Consider the following 17,505-nt stretch of genomic DNA (forward strand, 5'->3'; position numbering starts at 1 on the left):
ACTTGCCAAAAATTGAATTGTGGAACATAATTGAAGTATAAGGGCCTGAGAAGAGTTGGTGTAGACCTGCCATCAGCAGGACCCTGCATACAGCCCTCCCCCTCCAAGCCCATATACTCACTCCAATGCTTTAATGATTATTTTGTTATTTTTTGGTGCTGGGGATGGAATCCAGGGGCTTGTACATGCTAAGAGTGCTATTGACCACTGAGCTTCACTCTCAGCCCTGGTGCTTTAAAATTATTGCCCCAGTTGTGGCTAACTCTTAACTGTCTCACAGCCGTACTAGCCTTGAGCTCTAGCTCAAGACATGGAGCCTATGTTTCCTTGATGTCCCTTGACGCCTGTCCTTGGGGACTGTAAACACATGTCCAACTGTATCTCCTCCTCCTCCTGGACCTAGTAGTCACCATGTTAGCAAATGGGCCAACATTTACCCAGTCACCCAAGCCAGAAACTTGGGAGTTGCTCTTCCCTACCTTTCCCACATCCAGTTGATTGGCAAGGATGGAGCCTCCATGTTACAAAAACACCATTTCATTGGCCCACATTGGTCTCTTATCTGATGAACACTGGATGTTCCCCCAAACCCTAGAGATGGTCTTTTCTGACAAGGTCAAGCTTTTAAAGCCACCAATGATTAACATAGGTAAACATGTAACATATGTGTTAATCAGGGGGTAGAGAATACAATATGGACCTGGCTAGATTGTAGTGGCTCAAATGTGGCAAGAAGACCTGGCTTTCAGTGGACCCATTTCTGTGGTTTTAGCCTGGTGAAGATGAATTGAGTTGTTAATTTCTTTCCAAAAAATTATACTCTGTCATCTCTGGAAATAAGACAGTGATTAAAAAATAAAACAAAACCTTGATCTCCATTGTTAGTGACAACAGCACATGGATTTTTTAGCAGTCTGTAGAATGGTTTAAGAGTTAAATGTTTTCAGACATTACAGTTGTTAGATGGTAAATCAGAAATGGAATTTAGAATGTGCAGTGATTGGCGCATATTTTGATGATATATTTCAAACTTTGGTTTAGTAAATTGCAAAATATAAATTAGATGTACTTACATTTTAATAAAAAGAACCTAACAGTCATTTCTTTTAAAGTACAGTGTTTATTTTTAGCGTTTAGGCTAAGAAGCTATTGGACCAGTTTGTGCGTTTGTGTTTTCTTTAAGAATATTACTTCTGTTTTTTAGGATTGTTCTGGTCATGACCTTTGCGTACGTGTGCATGTGTGATTTGTTTCAATTTGACTTTAAAAAGTTGTGCAAGAAATATACACTTATTGTAACATGGCAGAAAGGACAGAGATGTAGAAGAAAAAGAATAAATGCCACCCTCCACCCAAATCCCGTTTTCCCAGGGATAACCTTTAATTCTGACTGTGAGTACTGAGAACTGTCAGGTCAGGGAGTTTTGGAGTGAACAAAATAGATATGCTCTCTGCCCTTAGTGATGGGGGTGGGTGTGCCCACTCACCTTTGTCTTTGCGAACCTCCGTCTGTATGTGCTTATATCATTTGTTTTCTTTCTTTCCCTGAAAGGGGGGGGGGTAGGGATCAAGATACACTTATTTGTAATTTGATTTTTTCAGTTAGTGATTAGGCATATCCCATCAACTTATTACATATGGCCCTGACTCATTTGATTAATAACTGTACTGATGTGCATTCTTCAGCATGGAGAGGTTATGCATTATTCTACCATTCCCCTACTGCTGGGCATTGAGGTTGTTTCTGAGATTTCTTTTACTTTGTGCAAGCACATATCCAATAAGCCTTTCACTGCCTTAAATACAAACTATGGCATAGTGACACAACCTCTGGGGGCTGCAGGGCCTGGATTTAAATCCTGACCCTGCCTGTACTAGTTTCGGTACATTGGCTAAGCCATTTGTCCTGGGTCTAGTTTCCTGATCTGAAAATGAGAATGATACCAGTACCTTCCTCATGAGGTAGTTACTGAGAAGTGTTCAAGGAGATAATCTGTCAAGGTTGTAGGGCAGGGCCTGGTGCCGTTGTTACAGGTAATCTTTAAAACCCAGAGTAACTCCAAGCCCTGTGGAGCAAGGCTCACAGGAAGAGCCAACACAGACATTGGAAATGCCAGGTAGAGATAAGAAAAAGTTATAAAGCAGGGATCCAACATAGAGAGTTGGGGATTTAGGCCAAGAGACCTAGCTACCCTGGAATGAAGAGAGAAAGATTTGCTGAGAAAAGGAATACAGAAGCCAGCAAGGTGACTTGACCTAAGCAAGTGTCGGGGTGAGGGGCTGGAGGGGAGCATTAGTGGGAAATATCACTTCTCATATGTAAATAGTGTAGTTGTTGGAAGGTGGCTTAGGTGGCAGACCCGTCTGGGTTCAAGTCTCAGTACAGCCACTTATTAATACATGAATTTTTTGTCTTCATTGGCAAAATAGGGTTGATAGTAGTCTTTACCTCTGTGGTAGTTGGAGATTGAATGAAATGTCTGCAGACTTAGCCCACAAGGCTGTTTTTAGCCCTATGCAGACCCTGCTCTCATTCAGTTGACAAATTTATTGAGCACCTACCACGTGTCAGGTCCTATTCTAGATACTGCAGATTGAGCAGTGAACAGGACAGATGAGATCGTTGCTCTTACAGTGTTTGCTTTCTAGCCGGGGAGTCACACAATAAACAAGATAATTTTAGATTTTATTAATTAAAAGAAAAAAGCTGGATCCTGGCACTTACAGATGTTTTTAAGTATTATGGAGAAAATAACAGGGTAAAAGGATATAAAGCAGCTGCTGGGAGGGATGGTGCTGGGGAAGGGGTGATGACTCAAATGGTCAGGGAAGGCCAAAGTTATGTGAGCTAAGACTAAATGAGCAAGCAGCACCACCTGTGTTGGGAGCTGGGGAAGAATATTCAAAGGAGAGGGAACAGCAAGGGTGAAGGTCTGAGGTGGGAATGAATTTGCTATAAAAACAATATCATGACTGGGGAATAGTGAATTTCTTTCAAGTTCACACTACTTTAATTTTTGTAAAATAGTAATAGCAGTAACCACTTACCTAGTGCTTATTCTGTGTTAGACGCTCTTCTGAGCATTTCACATGTCCTTAGTTAATCCTGACAGTCATCCAGTGACAGAACTTCATTGAACTCATTTTGATTGATTGATTGATTGATACTGGGGATTGAACTCAGGACCTTGCACTTGCGAGGCAGGTGGCAGAACCACTGAGCTAAATCCCTGGCCCTTGAGCTCATTTTACAGATGAGGAAACTGACTCAGACTCACGCTCTTCATACTTTCTCTTCCTAGGTCCTCTTTACTAGGCAGAGGCAGTTTGAGGAAGTGGACACATTTCCTTTCCAGGCTGTTGGACTGGCAAAGCAGGCTATATTTAGTACCTCATTCATGTGGTACCAGGAGCAATCTGGGATGTTACGAGATCTTTCCCACTGATGATAAGACAGGGTAATGTTAGTTTCTTTTGGAGTGGTTTGTTAATGCTGAAAAGCATTTGAAACTGAAAAGTTTCAAAACTAAAGGTCCTTCAGCAGAGCTTATTAAGTAAAACAAAGTTACCTGTTTGGCTTCCATCATACATGGGCCGAAATGAGATAAAGAGAGTGAGCAGGGGTAGTGTCTCATTTGGCTGAGTTCTGTCAGAGAACTTGGGCTAGCAGAATCCAGAGTGTTTTAAGCACCAAGCCAGCCTTCTGGACTGTTAAGTGCTACACTACAACCCAGCAATTAAAATGATGATGCCTGGCCCTACAGGGACCCCTGGATCTTTCTCTAGCACCATAGCCTGTGACCATTTTGACTTGGTACAGCCTGGGCCTTGTGGGTAGCTAAATGTTTTGAATGAAGGGTATCCCTGGTCAGAATGTGAGGATAAGAGTGAGTGCTTTGAGGACCGGAAGTATGGAGAGCATCTTTCATCCATCTGAGACATTTCTTCTATTTTTGCCTGAGTGCTAAGCACCGTACTAGATACTGTTGGCATAATATTGAATAAGATACTTGTTCTAAAGGGTCCACAGTCCACCAGAAATATAATGTGAAGGGCTGGGGATTTGGCTCAGTGACAAAGCATTTACCTAACAGGTATAAGGCCCAGGGTTCCATCTCCAGCACCACACACATGAGCCAGTGACAAGGATCACATACATAATGTAACATTTTCTACTGTTTTAAAAAATAAATAAAAAGGGAAATTAGTTTTAATTGTGTATTTTATTCAATCCAAGTATGTCAACATGTAATCAATATAAAATTATTATTATTATTTTCCTTTTTGTTTTGGTACTGGGGATTAAACTCAGGATCTTGCATTTGCCAGGCAGGTGCAACACTGCTAAGCTACATCCCTGGGTTATTTTGCTCTTTTGAGATAGGATCTCACTTTGTCATACAGGCTGGCCTTGAACTTGTAATTCTGCTGCCTCAGCCTTCTGAGTGCTGGAATTATAGGTGTGTGTCATGACTCCTGGTTTGAAATATAAAAATTATTAATGAGTTTGTTTATTTATTTATTTTTTTGGTACCAGGGGTAGAACTCGGGACCTTGCACTTGCGAGGCAGACAGCATTGTTTATTGATTTTGAGATGAGGTCTCACTGTTGCTCCGGCTGGTCTTGAACTCCTGGATTCAAGCAATTCTCTGCTTTAACCTCCTGAGTAACTGGGACTACAGGCATGGGCCACCTCACCCAGCTTCCAGTGTGTATGTTACACTTTCAGCACATCACAGCCACATTTCAAGTGCTTGGTAGGCCTACCATATTGGATAGTGTAAGCCTAGGAAGGACATGAGACTCACATGTAAATCAAGGGTGGTGACTGACTGTGATAGGTCAATATGCCATTCCTGGATTTGTCTCCCTTCTTCGGTTTCTTCCCTCCATCCCTTCTTTCCTTCCTGCCCTCTGGGGATTGAATCCAGGGCCTCCGTGCTCTTCGAAGGACTATACTCCAGCCCATCTTGGATTTATTTTGGTTTTGGTGATGAAGGGCAGATGAGTGATGAAGAAAGCGTCTTTGTCATCAGCAGGTACAGGGAACCGTAACAGCTGTCATCTGTCAAAGGCAGCTATGTGCCTGGGACTGTGCTTAGTGTTGGTGGGAATTACCTGTGTTCTGAGGTGGCAGGTGAGAAAGCTGAAGTGTGGCACTCACTCAAGGTTGGAAAGTGGTAGGGGTAGAATTTGAGCTCGAGTTCAGTGTCTGTACTTTATTTACTGGTGTGAGAGATGGAACTCAGGGCATTGGGCATGCTCAGCATGTGCTCTGTCACTGAGTTACACCCTCAACCCCCAGAGTTCACATTATAGTTAAAATCTCTGTTGTGTTTGCAGCATTAGAGTATCTGAGTGGGATGGGGTCTGAACTTTGAGCAAAGAAAGACATGGGAAGGATGTGTATAAAATGGATTCCCAGAGTTTGTCAGCATTGATTCTTGAGTTTATGTTGGTGCTGAAGTGAGCAACCTCCAGATCCATTCCTGAAATTGAGCTCTAGGTTTGTTGGACGAAGACCTTACCTTCCAGGAAAGAGGGGAAGACAGTGAGCAGGGAGAGTGAGGAAGCCGAGGAATATGCCCAGCCTGTCTGAAAACTTATTTCTGAACTACTATTTGGATGTGAAGCTGCTTTCCCCTTGTGTCTGCCAGCTCTGTCCTTCATCCCTGGGGACTGGTGGGTGTCGTGGCAGTTCTTCCTGTACTATAAGCCCAGGCACAACAAAGCTTAGCTGCGAGTTTTGCCTTGCTCTGTGCCAGAGACATCTCTGGGTGGGCAGGGGCAGGAGACTGTGACTTCATCTGCCAGCTCTGTGGCGGGGGTCACTACTCCAGACTCTCTTGGCTTGGGATTTCCTAGTGGCAGGAGGGATCTGGGGCTTCTACCTGAATAGGCAGGTGCTGGGGATTCTGAGTTTGTTCATGCCTCTGGGTTGGTGATTCATCACACTTACCTCCTGTTGCTGGACAGTGCCTGTCATGTAAAAGATGCTCAGTAAGAGTCTGTTGACTGAAGTAACCACACTAGCTAGCCTTCACTGAGTTCATTGCTTGTCTTTTTTTTTTTTTTTTTTTTACTAGAGATTGAGTCCAAGGCCTTTGCACTGGGCTACATTCCTAGCCCTTTTCATTTTTTATTTTCACATAGGATCTCACTAAGTTGCTAAGTAGTCAGGCTGGGCTCAAACTTAACAATCCTCCTGCCGTAGCCTCTCAGCATGCTGGGATTATAGGTGTACACCACCATGCTCAACTTTACTGAGCTCTTGTACGAGGGACTGTTCTGAGGGCTTTCATGTAATGTCTCATTTAATCCTACTCCATGGGTTAGTACTGTACCTACTGTTGTTTCTCCCATTTCTTGTATGGGGAAACTGAGATCTAGAGAAGTTCAAATCACAAACCTGGTGAGTCTCAAAGCAAGGATTCAAACTGTGGGCACTGACTTCAGAGTCCAGTTCCTAGACACTCACTCTGTGGAATGGACAGACTGATGGGGTGAGCACCTGGTATTAGCTTCACTAATTGCAGCCTCTCCACCCTACATATGGCCTCAGATCTCCTGTTAGGGGAGATCTGCAGGGTTGCAGCGGATCCCAGGGTCCTTTGGACCTTGGGGCTTGAATACCACTCTAGGTGTAGGATTTTTCTGTCATTCTGGGACCTGGTCTTCCTCTTTCTTTAACAAAACAATCTGGATATTTGGTATTATTAAGGAATTCCTTTTAATTTTTCAGATGTGATAATAACACTGTAGTTCTGCACGAATAAATAAAACAAGATAGGCCACGAATTGATAGCTGTTGAAGCTGGCATTGAGGGCATATTATACTCTTACTTTTGTGTTTGAAGTATCTCATCAGAAAAAGTTAAAAACAAGCACAACAGATTTCACTCAGGATTTGTGTGTTTCAAGCTCAGAGTGTATGTGGGCCATCCCCTGCTTCTACCCAGTCCACTTAAATAATAAATATGTTTGAAAATGTCTGCTTTCTTTCCTTTCATTATGCAAGTCAGTACTTGGCCCAGGGCTTTGGAAACCTCTTTGGTAAAGCAGGCAGCAAGCAGTAGTGAGAGCACCTGACGAGGCACCAGTGGCCACACACTCCCCAGCGTCTCTGGACCGTGGGCCACAGTGGCATGCACCTTGCAGCTGGTTCCCTAGATCCCTCTTTGCTTCGATCTGTTTCCCTCCAGCACCTGCCTGGGGGGGCCCCTCCCACAGTTTTTCCAGAGACTTGTTTCAACAAGAGGCCTCAGATCCTCCCTTGCTCCTCCCCTCAGAACAGACTGCACAGCTTCTCTGACCTGAGCCTACCTCTCTGACGGGCCTTTGTTAAGGCCCCACAAGGAACCAGAATCCAGCCTTTGGTTTGCCTACAGCTGTGCAGTGGGAGGCTGGGAGAGTGCTCCTTTCAGTTCTGATATTTGACAGAAGAAGGAAAGGGGCAAGATGCAGCTTGTGCCAGTGCTTGGAAGCCGATGATACTTTTCATCAAGCCAGCAGTTAAAACTCCTTTACGACTCTCCTGCGATCCCCATTCACACCAAGTACGAGCTCCTGTTGCCTTTGTATTTGGGGATCTGTAACTTCACAGCCAATCAGTATGTGATGAAACTCTTAGGTGGAAGTAGCAAAGAAAGAAACACACACTTGGGAGCTTCTGCCATCATTTGCTTCCCACAGGTGGAGTTGGTTGATATGAACAGCAAGTTGCTTGATCTGATCCTGCTGGAGTGCTGGCACCCTTTGTTCCATCTGCAGATTATCTCTTCCTCCAGTGCCCCTTTCTCTGCACCATGCTGGGCTCTTGGCTTCACAGGGAGGAAGGCCAGGGAAGTCCAGCAGCCTCTCTGGCTCCCTTCACTTTCTGTCCCAGCCCCCTCTTCATTTGTAGCCTCGCCTTGTCTTTCAAACATGCTCCTTGGTGGAGGCTCCATGGTGAGTCTTGTGTGGAGAGAATGTTGGGAGCACCATCTGCAGGATGGGCACTTGACCTCTGGCTTTCCTGGCGTGGGCCTACACATGTTGGATCTGAGAGCAGCTAGGCACTGTGCATCTGGTTTTTAAACTTATTTATTCAACATGTACTCCTTGAGCTGAGCACTGTTACAAATAGGGATATAGCAGTAAGACAGACAAAGCTTCTTGCTGTTTTGGGGCTCATTGGGGCTCATGGTCAAGTGAGGGATTCAAAAAGCAAGATAAACAAAATGTATACTGTATTCCTTAAGTCCGTCCTCCCTGAGATCTGTTTCCTTCCAGCACCTGACTGTAGGTCCCTTCCCTTCCCACTTAAATGGTAATCAGTGCTGAAGGGAAGAAATTAAGCAGGGAAAGGGGATATGAAGTAGTATTAAAATGCAGGGTGTTGAAATTTTAGGCAGAGTCGCTTGAGAATAGGCCTGAAGGAGGTGAAGGTGTGTAAATAGTGGATACATTGTGCAGAGGGAGCAGCCTATGCAAAGGCCCTGAAGCCCATGTGGTTGGAGCATAGTGTGCAAGGGCAGAATGTTGAGGGCAGAGAGGTGACAAGTTTGGAGATCTCTTAAGATCTAGCACAAAAAAATTTTTTTTTTTTTTGGTACCAGGGATCAAACTCAGGACCTTTCGCTTGCAAGGCAGGTGCAGTACCACTGAGCTAAATCCCCACCCCTAGCACAGAATGTTTTTGTTTTTTTCTAATTGAGATGGGAAGATGCTGCAGGACTGATTTTACATTTCATTAAATGTTAAATAATGACCACATGTACATGAGCCCAAAAGAACAAAAAGTGAGGAACCTTTTTCCCTTCCCTAGAAACTGCCAGTATCCCAGTTTCTTCCTGGTGACCAGTTCCTTGACATTGCATTTTTTGAGTCAGTTTCTTGGGTTATATTAGGTTGAATCATATGAAATTGCCTTTTTGAGGTCAGGAATGGTTGATATTGGTGATTTTATCAGGTTCAGCCTAACAGCTTCCTTTTGGGCACAGGAGGCATTTGGTCAATCTCTTGCCCTAAGGGTCGGTGGTCAGAGGTCAGGACCTCCTGCATCCCACCCTTCTCTGTCAGTGACAGGCCCAACAGTGTCTGTGACACTAGTGAATGAAGGCCCCTGTATACCTATAGTACCAAACCCAGGCTCCCCGTAAGCCCTGACAAAAGCTGCCTCTTCCTACCTTACCTGGCAGATGGAGTTCATCTGTCTTTGGCTTTCTGTACCTTGGTACCACAGTTTTGAAGTCACAGATGTTCCCAAAAGGAAGGGTCTCTTGCAGGATGTTTGGTGTGACAAAAATGGTGGGGTCCTTTCTGAGGGCGGCTGAACTTACGGGTATCCTGGAACAGTTTCTGAGCAGAGCCGCTGGCAGAGCACCCAGCTTGGAGTGTCCATCTGTTGGAGTGGCTGTCTCTTGGCACCATGGTGGCTCAGACTGTGGGAGGAGGCCTGAGGAGCCAAGGCATGGACACGGGAGAAAGGCCTTCACCTCTCCTGTTTGTCGTACCCCCATGCTGACCATTGAGGTAGTTGCAAGTTCTTGTGGAGCCCTAACGCCCTGGGCTGGAACTTGTGGGATAAAATAAAGGAGATGCAGTTCCACTTTTGGGAGAGCTCATTCAGGAAGTTAGTGTGCTTTGGCTGCAAACAGTAATAATAGCAACAGCAGCTGCAGCAAGTAGGTGACTTACGTAGCATCTAGTATACCAGACACTGCTGGGCACTTCTCAGGAAGTGACTACATTTAAGCATCCCAACAACTCCATAAGATAAGTACTCTTATTATTCCCATTTTGCAAAGGAGGCAACTAAATTAAACTGCTCAAAGTCACACAACTAGAAGACAGTGATGATATGATTTGGAGTCAGACAGTCTGACTCCTGAGGCCTTGAGCTTAACTCATAAGCCCTGTGTGCTTGGGTTTCAGACCTGAGGAACATCAGAATGCCCTGCAGAGCTCACTAAAACAGAATGCTGGGCCCCACCCAGAGTCGTTGATTCTATAGGTCCAGTTTGAGAATTTGCATTTCTCACAAGTCTCCAGGTGACAGTGGTGCTCAGGGAACACTGATATACTCTTAATAGAAAGCCCAAATGAAATTGGCCTGAAGTGAGGAGATTTATGATCTCACATAATGAAGCAGCCAGGGGTAGTCAGTGTGAGGGTTGACTAAGTAGTTCCACAATACCTGTAAGGACCCAGTCCCTCTCCTTTGTGTCACTCTGCCGTCCATGGTGTGCCTCCCATGTCCTCAGGCTCCCCTCTTACCCACCAGATGCCAGAGCCCCAGTTGACGTACCCTGACGGGGCCATATTCCCAGTGGAAGAGGGCATCTCTACTGTGAGTCTCTCTACGAGTGAGGAAATCTTTCACTGACTCTCCTATCTCATGAGTTAGTACCTTGACAATGACCATGTCTGGGGTGAAGCCAGCTTTACTTGAGTGGCACTGGGAGGACAGTGGTTTTGGGAATAAAATTGGAATGCTGTTTAGGAAAAAACTGAGAAAGAGGGATGGATACTGGGTGGGTAGGCACCTGGATCTGCTGCAGAAATGAGCAAAACAAAGTGGAATCATAATACCCATGCATTTTTGTGTCATTGTACTTACCAACTTCGTTGTTTTCTAATTACCTCAACCAGAACTTAGCTTTTTATTCTCTAATCATTTTTACCTTTGAAAATATGTGCACAGAGTCCTAGAACTTGTAGGGATACCACATATTTTGTTTGAAAATTCAGGGGAACCCAAGTTGTGTGACGAGGCAGCAGGCTAAAGGGTAGTGCACACGTGTGTATGGTCTTTGAGAACAGTTTTGTGCTGGGAAGCACCTGGAACTCCTCTCTGCTTGTTATTCGCTGTTGTGCAGGGTGCTCCTCTCAGAGGCCGTTTCCTCTCGGAGGGTTGTTGAGCAGATGAAAGGAGGGGCTGAGAGGTCAGATGCTTACCCCTACTGGCTGGCCCTTGGTGAGTGCTCAATTATGGACTCTGCTATTAACATATTTCATGTGACTTATGAATTGAATAATTAAATTTTATCATTTAATAATCCCTTTTGCGAGTAGAAATTTTCTGTGGATGCCTGTTGCTACTCCTCATGGCCAGTGTAAAGTAATTGCCCTGCAAGACTGCAGAGGGGCCCAGGAATGGGGTGCAGGCTCTGGAGCCGGACCATCTGTGTGCAAGTCCTGGGTCTGTCTTGTCAGTTTTCATGCCTAAAAAGTGGAACCCTTAATGGTCAGTCCTACAGGGTTGTGTGAAGGAGTCAAGTGCATTGAAACAGAGACAGCACTTAGAACACTGCACAGCCTGGTCCACAGCGTGTGTTCAGTGCACAGCGTATCTGCTAGGCTAGGAGTAGTTTTTGCCAGTTTATTAACAGGAGACTAAGCTCCCGGCAGGAAGGGTCTGCATGGTCTTGTTTATCACTGTGCCTTAGTACTTGACTATTCATTGTCTTTTTTTTTAAGGCTAACTTATTAATTTTTAAATTTTTAAAGTTGTTAAATTTTTCCCCTTTAGCTGCCCAGAATTTAAATTCTGTGACCATAAGCTGATTGCTCCCTATTTTGAAGGCACCAGCATGAACCTGATTGAATGTAAGAGCAGCATGTGATAAGGGCAGTTGGTCATTATTGAGTATTTTTGCTGGCCAGAGCTAAGTGCTCTTCATACAGATCTCACTGAATCTTCAACTCAATCCCATTTTACGGATGAGGAAACCAAGGCCTAGTGGGGGCACCGGCCTCTCACAAGAGGACATCTGGTGCAGTGTTTAAAAGCTGGGGCTCTGGAGTTCCTCTGCCTGAGTTGAATCCCCACCTTGTCACTTTCTGCCTCTGTGACCTCCAACCTGTGATTTTTCTGCATGCCATGTTCTTCTTATCTGTAAAGTAGGAATGATAATAGTACCGACTTAGAGTGCAGCTCTGAGGCTTAGGGGATGTTCACATGCAGTGCTTAGAACAGCACCTTGTACATGGTGAGCACTGGGGTTGTGGTGATGGTTGTTATTCTTAGCCAGCTCAGTTTTGCTTCCAGAGCAGGCTGGAGGAGCCCAGCAGCAGCGTTTAATCATTAACTATCGCCTATGAGCTGGCACCCCATCTCTGAGCTGGCACTCCATCTACAGGGGCCAGAGAGCCCACCTTTGGATTATGAGGCTCAGTGAAGCAGCCAGCTGCAAGCCCAGAACAGGGTATGCTGTGGCACTCATCCAGCCCTGGCTGCATCTGTACAAACAGGTGGCCTGCTCCTGAATCAGAGGTAACAGGCCAGGCGTCTTTGTTACCTTTGAGCTTTCTCTTAAGCCCATTCAGACTCTCCAGACCCACGTGCCTGATGAGTAAGGAATCCTTTTATTTTCCTCCTCCAAAGGGACTAGCAAATCAGACCTCTTTGGGAATGTGCCTGTTCACGAACACCAACCATCTCCCAGGGAACTCCGGTGGCTGGCGCTTTCTTGCAGCAGTTGAATAAGTTGCTGTTAGAAGCTGGCACGGCAGGTTCTTGTTTCCGCATTCCAGACACCCACAGCAGCTGGGGGAGGCACCACCCTAGGTCGGCCTGAGAGCTCATGCAGGTGGCCTTTGCCTTGGGAAGACCCAGGACAGGAGCCACACCTGGGGCCAGCCTAACAGTCACCTGCTTACTTTGTGATCAGGGCTGTGTTCCGGGATGCCTTTTAGGTGAGCAATGTTTATTAACTTTGGTAGTGACTTGTAGAGAAAGTTCATGTGTTTCTTCTTTGTGAAAATTAGACCGTTGGGTTTTTTGTTATCTCTTTTTTTCCCCCCTCTTCTCTCATGAAATGTTTACCTGCCTGCTCCTAACTGTGAAGAAAGGGTGGGTGGAGTGTTGAGGACGTGAGAAGAAAATGGAGGCCATTTCTCTCCAGATGAGTTGGTGAGTCTTTTAATTGAGCTTCTACTGAATGCAGGCATCTGTGCCAGGGACTGTGGGGCGTCCCAGCCTGGTTGGTACAGGCAAGCTGTGTGGCCCCGAGTGAGTTCTGTTCTTGAGTTCCTTCTTATGAAATAGGAAATAATCAGTAGCCACTGAGTCATGGAGATAGAGTGCGCAGAGCCTGGACAAGGAGTGGTGCTCAGTGTCGGCCATCTCTTGTCGCCACACCTGCCCTTAGGTCCCCGGATCCCTTGCTGACCTTACCTCTAGTTTGCTGTATTCTGGCTGCTTTGGCCTCTGGTTGTTCCTCCCTTTGGCCCTCCCGTGGTGATTCCCTACCCCCAGTGTCCCCAAAGCTGGCTCCTTCCTCCAGGACTCTGCTTAAATGTCATCTTATTAGTAAGACTTCTTTCCTTATTCAATAGTGCCTTTTCAGTCATGTTCTAGCCCTAAATTTACTCTGCTTTATTTTTCACTGCAGCATTTATTCACACTTGACTTATTATGTGCTTCTCAAGTGTAGACTCCATGGAAGTGCAGGCTCTTTGTCTCTGTCCTTGTAGAACTGTGCCTGGCATGTGGTAAGTGCAGGATAAATTATTCTGTGAATGAATTTATGATATCAGGCACCCTGTTGTCCAAGGATGGGTGGCTGGCCCATTTGGGGTTTCATTAGAATGTCACCATATCCAGGAACCTGTGGCAGTAGGTGGGGTGGCATGGCACATGTTTTCCTGTGCTCATCCAGCAATTCTCTGGAGCCTGTCTGCAGTAGCCAGTCCTCTGGCTTCCTGTCCCTCAGGTTCTCAAGCCATACATTCCTGGCCCTAGGAATGGCTCATCTGGGACTATAGGCATGGCACCGAATGCCTTGGCACTAGAGAGTATGAAGGATGTCAGGTTCATGTGGGTGGAGAAGGATTTGTAGAAGACTCTCCCTTGACACACCTGTCATGTATATGGAAGCTGACTTTATCTGCAGGCTCCCCTGGGCGTTCCTGCAGCAGGAAGGCCCGCCAGTGCCTTGGAAAGGCACAGTTTATCGGTCTTTCCTGCTTTAATAGGCAATAATTCTTGCTTTGAGGCTGAGCAGGTTTTAATTAAATGGTGAGCTCGAAGAGCCTGACTGTGTAATAGCTGACACATTCTCATCTGTTTCTGGCTCCTGGTGTCAGCAATTGATTCTGTGAAATATCCTGGGTAGGACTTCTCCAAGCCAGGGGGGCGAGGTCAGTGGCCCTTTCAGATTTCTCCCAGCAGGATGAAGCACTGAGGTGCCCATGGACTTGGTGCTGCCATCATACGTTGTCACTCTTCGGGCCTGATGCCATTTTAATAGTGTGCGGTGTGGTAGAGAAGCTGCTTCCATGACAAGTAACTGTCCTCTGAGCTCCATGTACAGTAGTTTTGGGGTTGAATTGGGGAGAAGCCACTTTAATGTCTGAGGCCCAACACTGCCTGATATCTGGGCCCAGTACTTGTCTTCTCTATGCCTTGGTTTCCCTGTCTAAGAAATGGAGCTAATGGACAGTACCTCCTCCCCACACCCAGGGAGCTGGGGATTGAACCCAGGGCCTTGAGCTTGCTAGGGAAGCATACTATCATTGAGCTACACCCTCCATCCCAAATCTGCTCTTTTTTTTTGTACCGGGGATCGAACTCGGGTCCTTGGGCTTATGCAGCAGGTGGTCAAATCTGCTCTTTTTAATGGCTGTGTAACAGATGACGGTGTGGGTGTGCCAAAATTTGTTTCACCAGGGTATTACTGATGTGCATTCCCTTTGTTCCTAGTTTTTTTCCCCCAAATTGTTATTTTTATGGATAGCCTTCTTTAATTAGGTTGTAGGTGTCCAACCTGCTTAGCCACCTTGTTAACTTAAGCTCCAGGCCTTTGAGAATGAATTTGAGGTAGTAGTACAATGATACCTTTTGTCCAGAGAGGAGGTGTATTTCTGACAGTTTGGGAAAGAGAGAAGGACCAGCATGAAGGCGCTGGCAGGACTTTGGAGTTCCCCGGAGCTGGAGCATCCTAGGCAGTGAGAGTGGAGAGGTGATGGAGGCAGATTGTATGAGAACTTGAGGGCCACAGGGGAGACTTCTGGCCTTACCCTGAGGGAGATGGAGCCCTGGGAGGGTTCTGAGCAGGAGAGGGACATGAGCTGCTTACTGTCACTTGGTGGTGAAAGAAATCATGGGCTGTCCTCTCAGAGTCCCCCCTCCGCTTGTAATCATCCTTAGACACCTTTAAAAGTGGGTAAATAGCTTCAGGTGTTGTTAACATAGGACTACTCTGGGGGGTTTTTCTGGGTTTTTTTTGGTACCGGGGATCAAACTCAGGTCCTTGTGTTTGCAGAGCAGGCGGCGGAACCACTGAGGTAAATCCCCAGCCCTGGACTACTCTGGTTTTATTTTTATCTTCCATTGCATTTTAAAGCTAAATAAATAGTTCAGCATGTGCCTGTAAAAGTAAGGATTCTTTAACGATATAATGAAAGACTATTGTCATGATTAAAATAATAATTTCATACCTCCTTCAGTATCCAGTCACTGTTTACACTTCAGATCTTGTAAATATCATTTGAGGATTGGATTGTTTCCATTCAGGATCCTACAAGGTCCCCGTTGGATTTGGTTCACATGTCTGTTAAGTCTTGTTTTTTGTTTTGAGACAGGGTCTCATGATGTACTTCAGGCTGGCCTTGAACTCAGTATGTAACCCAGACTGGCCTTTATCTCTTGGTGATCCGCCTGCCTTGGCCTTCTCCGTGCTGGGATTACAGGCATGTGCCACCACTCCATTTGTGTTAAATTTTATATAATCTGTGATCTCTCCCCCTCTTTTTTCTCGTAGTTAATATGTTGAGAAAAGTACATTTGCATTGTGCATGATCAGGTCTGGATTTGACTGCATGTGTCCCTGCTCTGGTGTATAACACGTTCTTCTGTCCATGTTTCCTTTGTAAATGGCAGGGAGGGCAGGGCCTCCTTCTGTTGGTTGCTGTGTGTGCTTATGTCCGTTAGGAGGTAAGCCCACTGTCTTGGTGTTCTGGAGTGTAAATGACCATGGGTGACTATTGCCTAGATCCATGATGTCATCTGGGGTTTGCAGAAATTGTGACTGTAATTCTATGCCCTCTTCATCTGTTAGCAGGGAGTATTCCTCTAGACAGAAACCTCTCCTCATCTATTATTCAGTTATCCCCAGGGTACTTACTGACTCTTTTGAACTTTTGTTTATATTAGAAATGAGTATTGAAGGATTGGACTGCTGATTCCTAATCTGCTGATATTTTTCCTGTCTTTGGTTTTGAGTTCATTCATTCTGTATTTACTAGTTTCTGCTACTGCTCACCTGTCCTGGCCTGGGGAGGAAAGAGGTGAACTGCCCCCAGCTGTCTCACTGTGTTAGAATGGCTGCTTCAAGCCTTGCCTTTACCCGAGTGGGGCCTGTGGATTTTTGTCCCCAGTGTAACTAGGGAGAGATGACTTTAGGCTGTTGACATTTGCTTTTTCTCACTTTCGCTCTTTCCTCGGCCATGTATTTTCAGACTCTACAGTCTTTGCAGAGTTCCTGCTCTGTGCCAGAGGATTAGTTCTTTATGCTTGGGGCAAGAGGCTTTTGAGCATTTGGATTTCTTCTGATCTGACCCTCCATTCATAGACAAAAGAACAATGAAGGGCTCTGCTCTGTTGTAAAGGCTAGTCCTTCTAGCAGCCTGGCCCGGGGCAAGCTCTGACCCCAGCCACTGTTGTCTGGCTCATAAATTCTTGAGAGCAATAGCGCGCTTGAAATCATTTGGATGCTTTGGGATCAGTTGCACATTATATTGCCCTATATCTAAGGGCCTCTTGGCTTCTGGAGATTACAACACATTTATTCCCTCTGGGAGAATATTTGATGTGCGATGATGTGCAATTCATTAATTCATTCAATTGCTGACTTACTCATTCAGCATTTATAGAGTATTACATATGTTTCAGGGACTGGGGACAGAGCCTGAGAAGACCTGTCCTGGAATTTATGTTCAGGTTGAAGGACACAGACAAGAAAGACGTAAACAAGTTAATAAGATAATTTTGGAGGGGGGTGAAGTCATTAAAGCAGAGTGGTGAGAGAGACACACCTGGCAGGTGGAAGAGGCTGTGGGAGACTGGCTAACTGGGATGATTGAGGGAGAGCTTTTCTCGGGTGGTGACATGTCAGTTGAACCTGGAATGCTGCAAAGGTGCTGGCCTTGTGAGAGACCTGGGGAAGAGCTTTCTTGGCAGAAGGAACAGCAAGTACAAGGTCCTGAGGCAGGAATGAGCTTGGTGTTTCCAGGAACAGCAAAGTAGCCAGTGCATGGGCGCCTCGGGGCATGCCGCTGAAGGGTGGGCAAGGGGAGAGCCTGGCAGTGTGAAGTTGGTTCTGTGTCATCTTTCTCCTTCCCTCTGGTCACTGAGAGAGGCATAGGTTGAAGAGGTGAAAGTAGGGTGCTGGGGGAGGCAGCCTGGTCTGGCTGAGGAAGGAGGTACAGTGTTTGGTCAGAGTGGTGGCACTGGTGCTGGGCAGAAGTGTTTGGCCCAACAGAACTGGCCAAGGGATTGATGAGGGTGGGTGGTAAACAAG

General features: G+C 45.8%; 1 protein-coding gene across 12 annotated transcripts in view; it reads left to right on the plus strand.

Moving 5' to 3' along the window:
- Sipa1l3 (signal induced proliferation associated 1 like 3) overlaps positions 1-17,505 on the plus strand; it is a 227,914-nt gene that overhangs the window by 1,526 nt on the left and 208,883 nt on the right. For 2 of the 12 annotated variants that reach the window (XM_013077511.3, XM_087191199.1), the window contains exon 1: positions 11-12,679. The exons of 9 other annotated variants lie outside the window; for them this stretch is intronic. The gene's annotated coding sequence lies outside the window, so the exon portion shown is untranslated. Of the gene's footprint in view, positions 1-10; positions 12,680-12,704; positions 12,897-17,505 lie in introns of those variants that run through there. One more of the 12 variants, XM_087191194.1, reaches the window with a different exon arrangement.

This window comes from Heterocephalus glaber, unplaced genomic scaffold (genome assembly GCF_053883595.1).
Source record: "Heterocephalus glaber isolate CG9 unplaced genomic scaffold, H.glaber_assembly_v1.0 deba00001561, whole genome shotgun sequence".
Classification (NCBI taxonomy): domain Eukaryota; kingdom Metazoa; phylum Chordata; class Mammalia; order Rodentia; family Bathyergidae; genus Heterocephalus; species Heterocephalus glaber.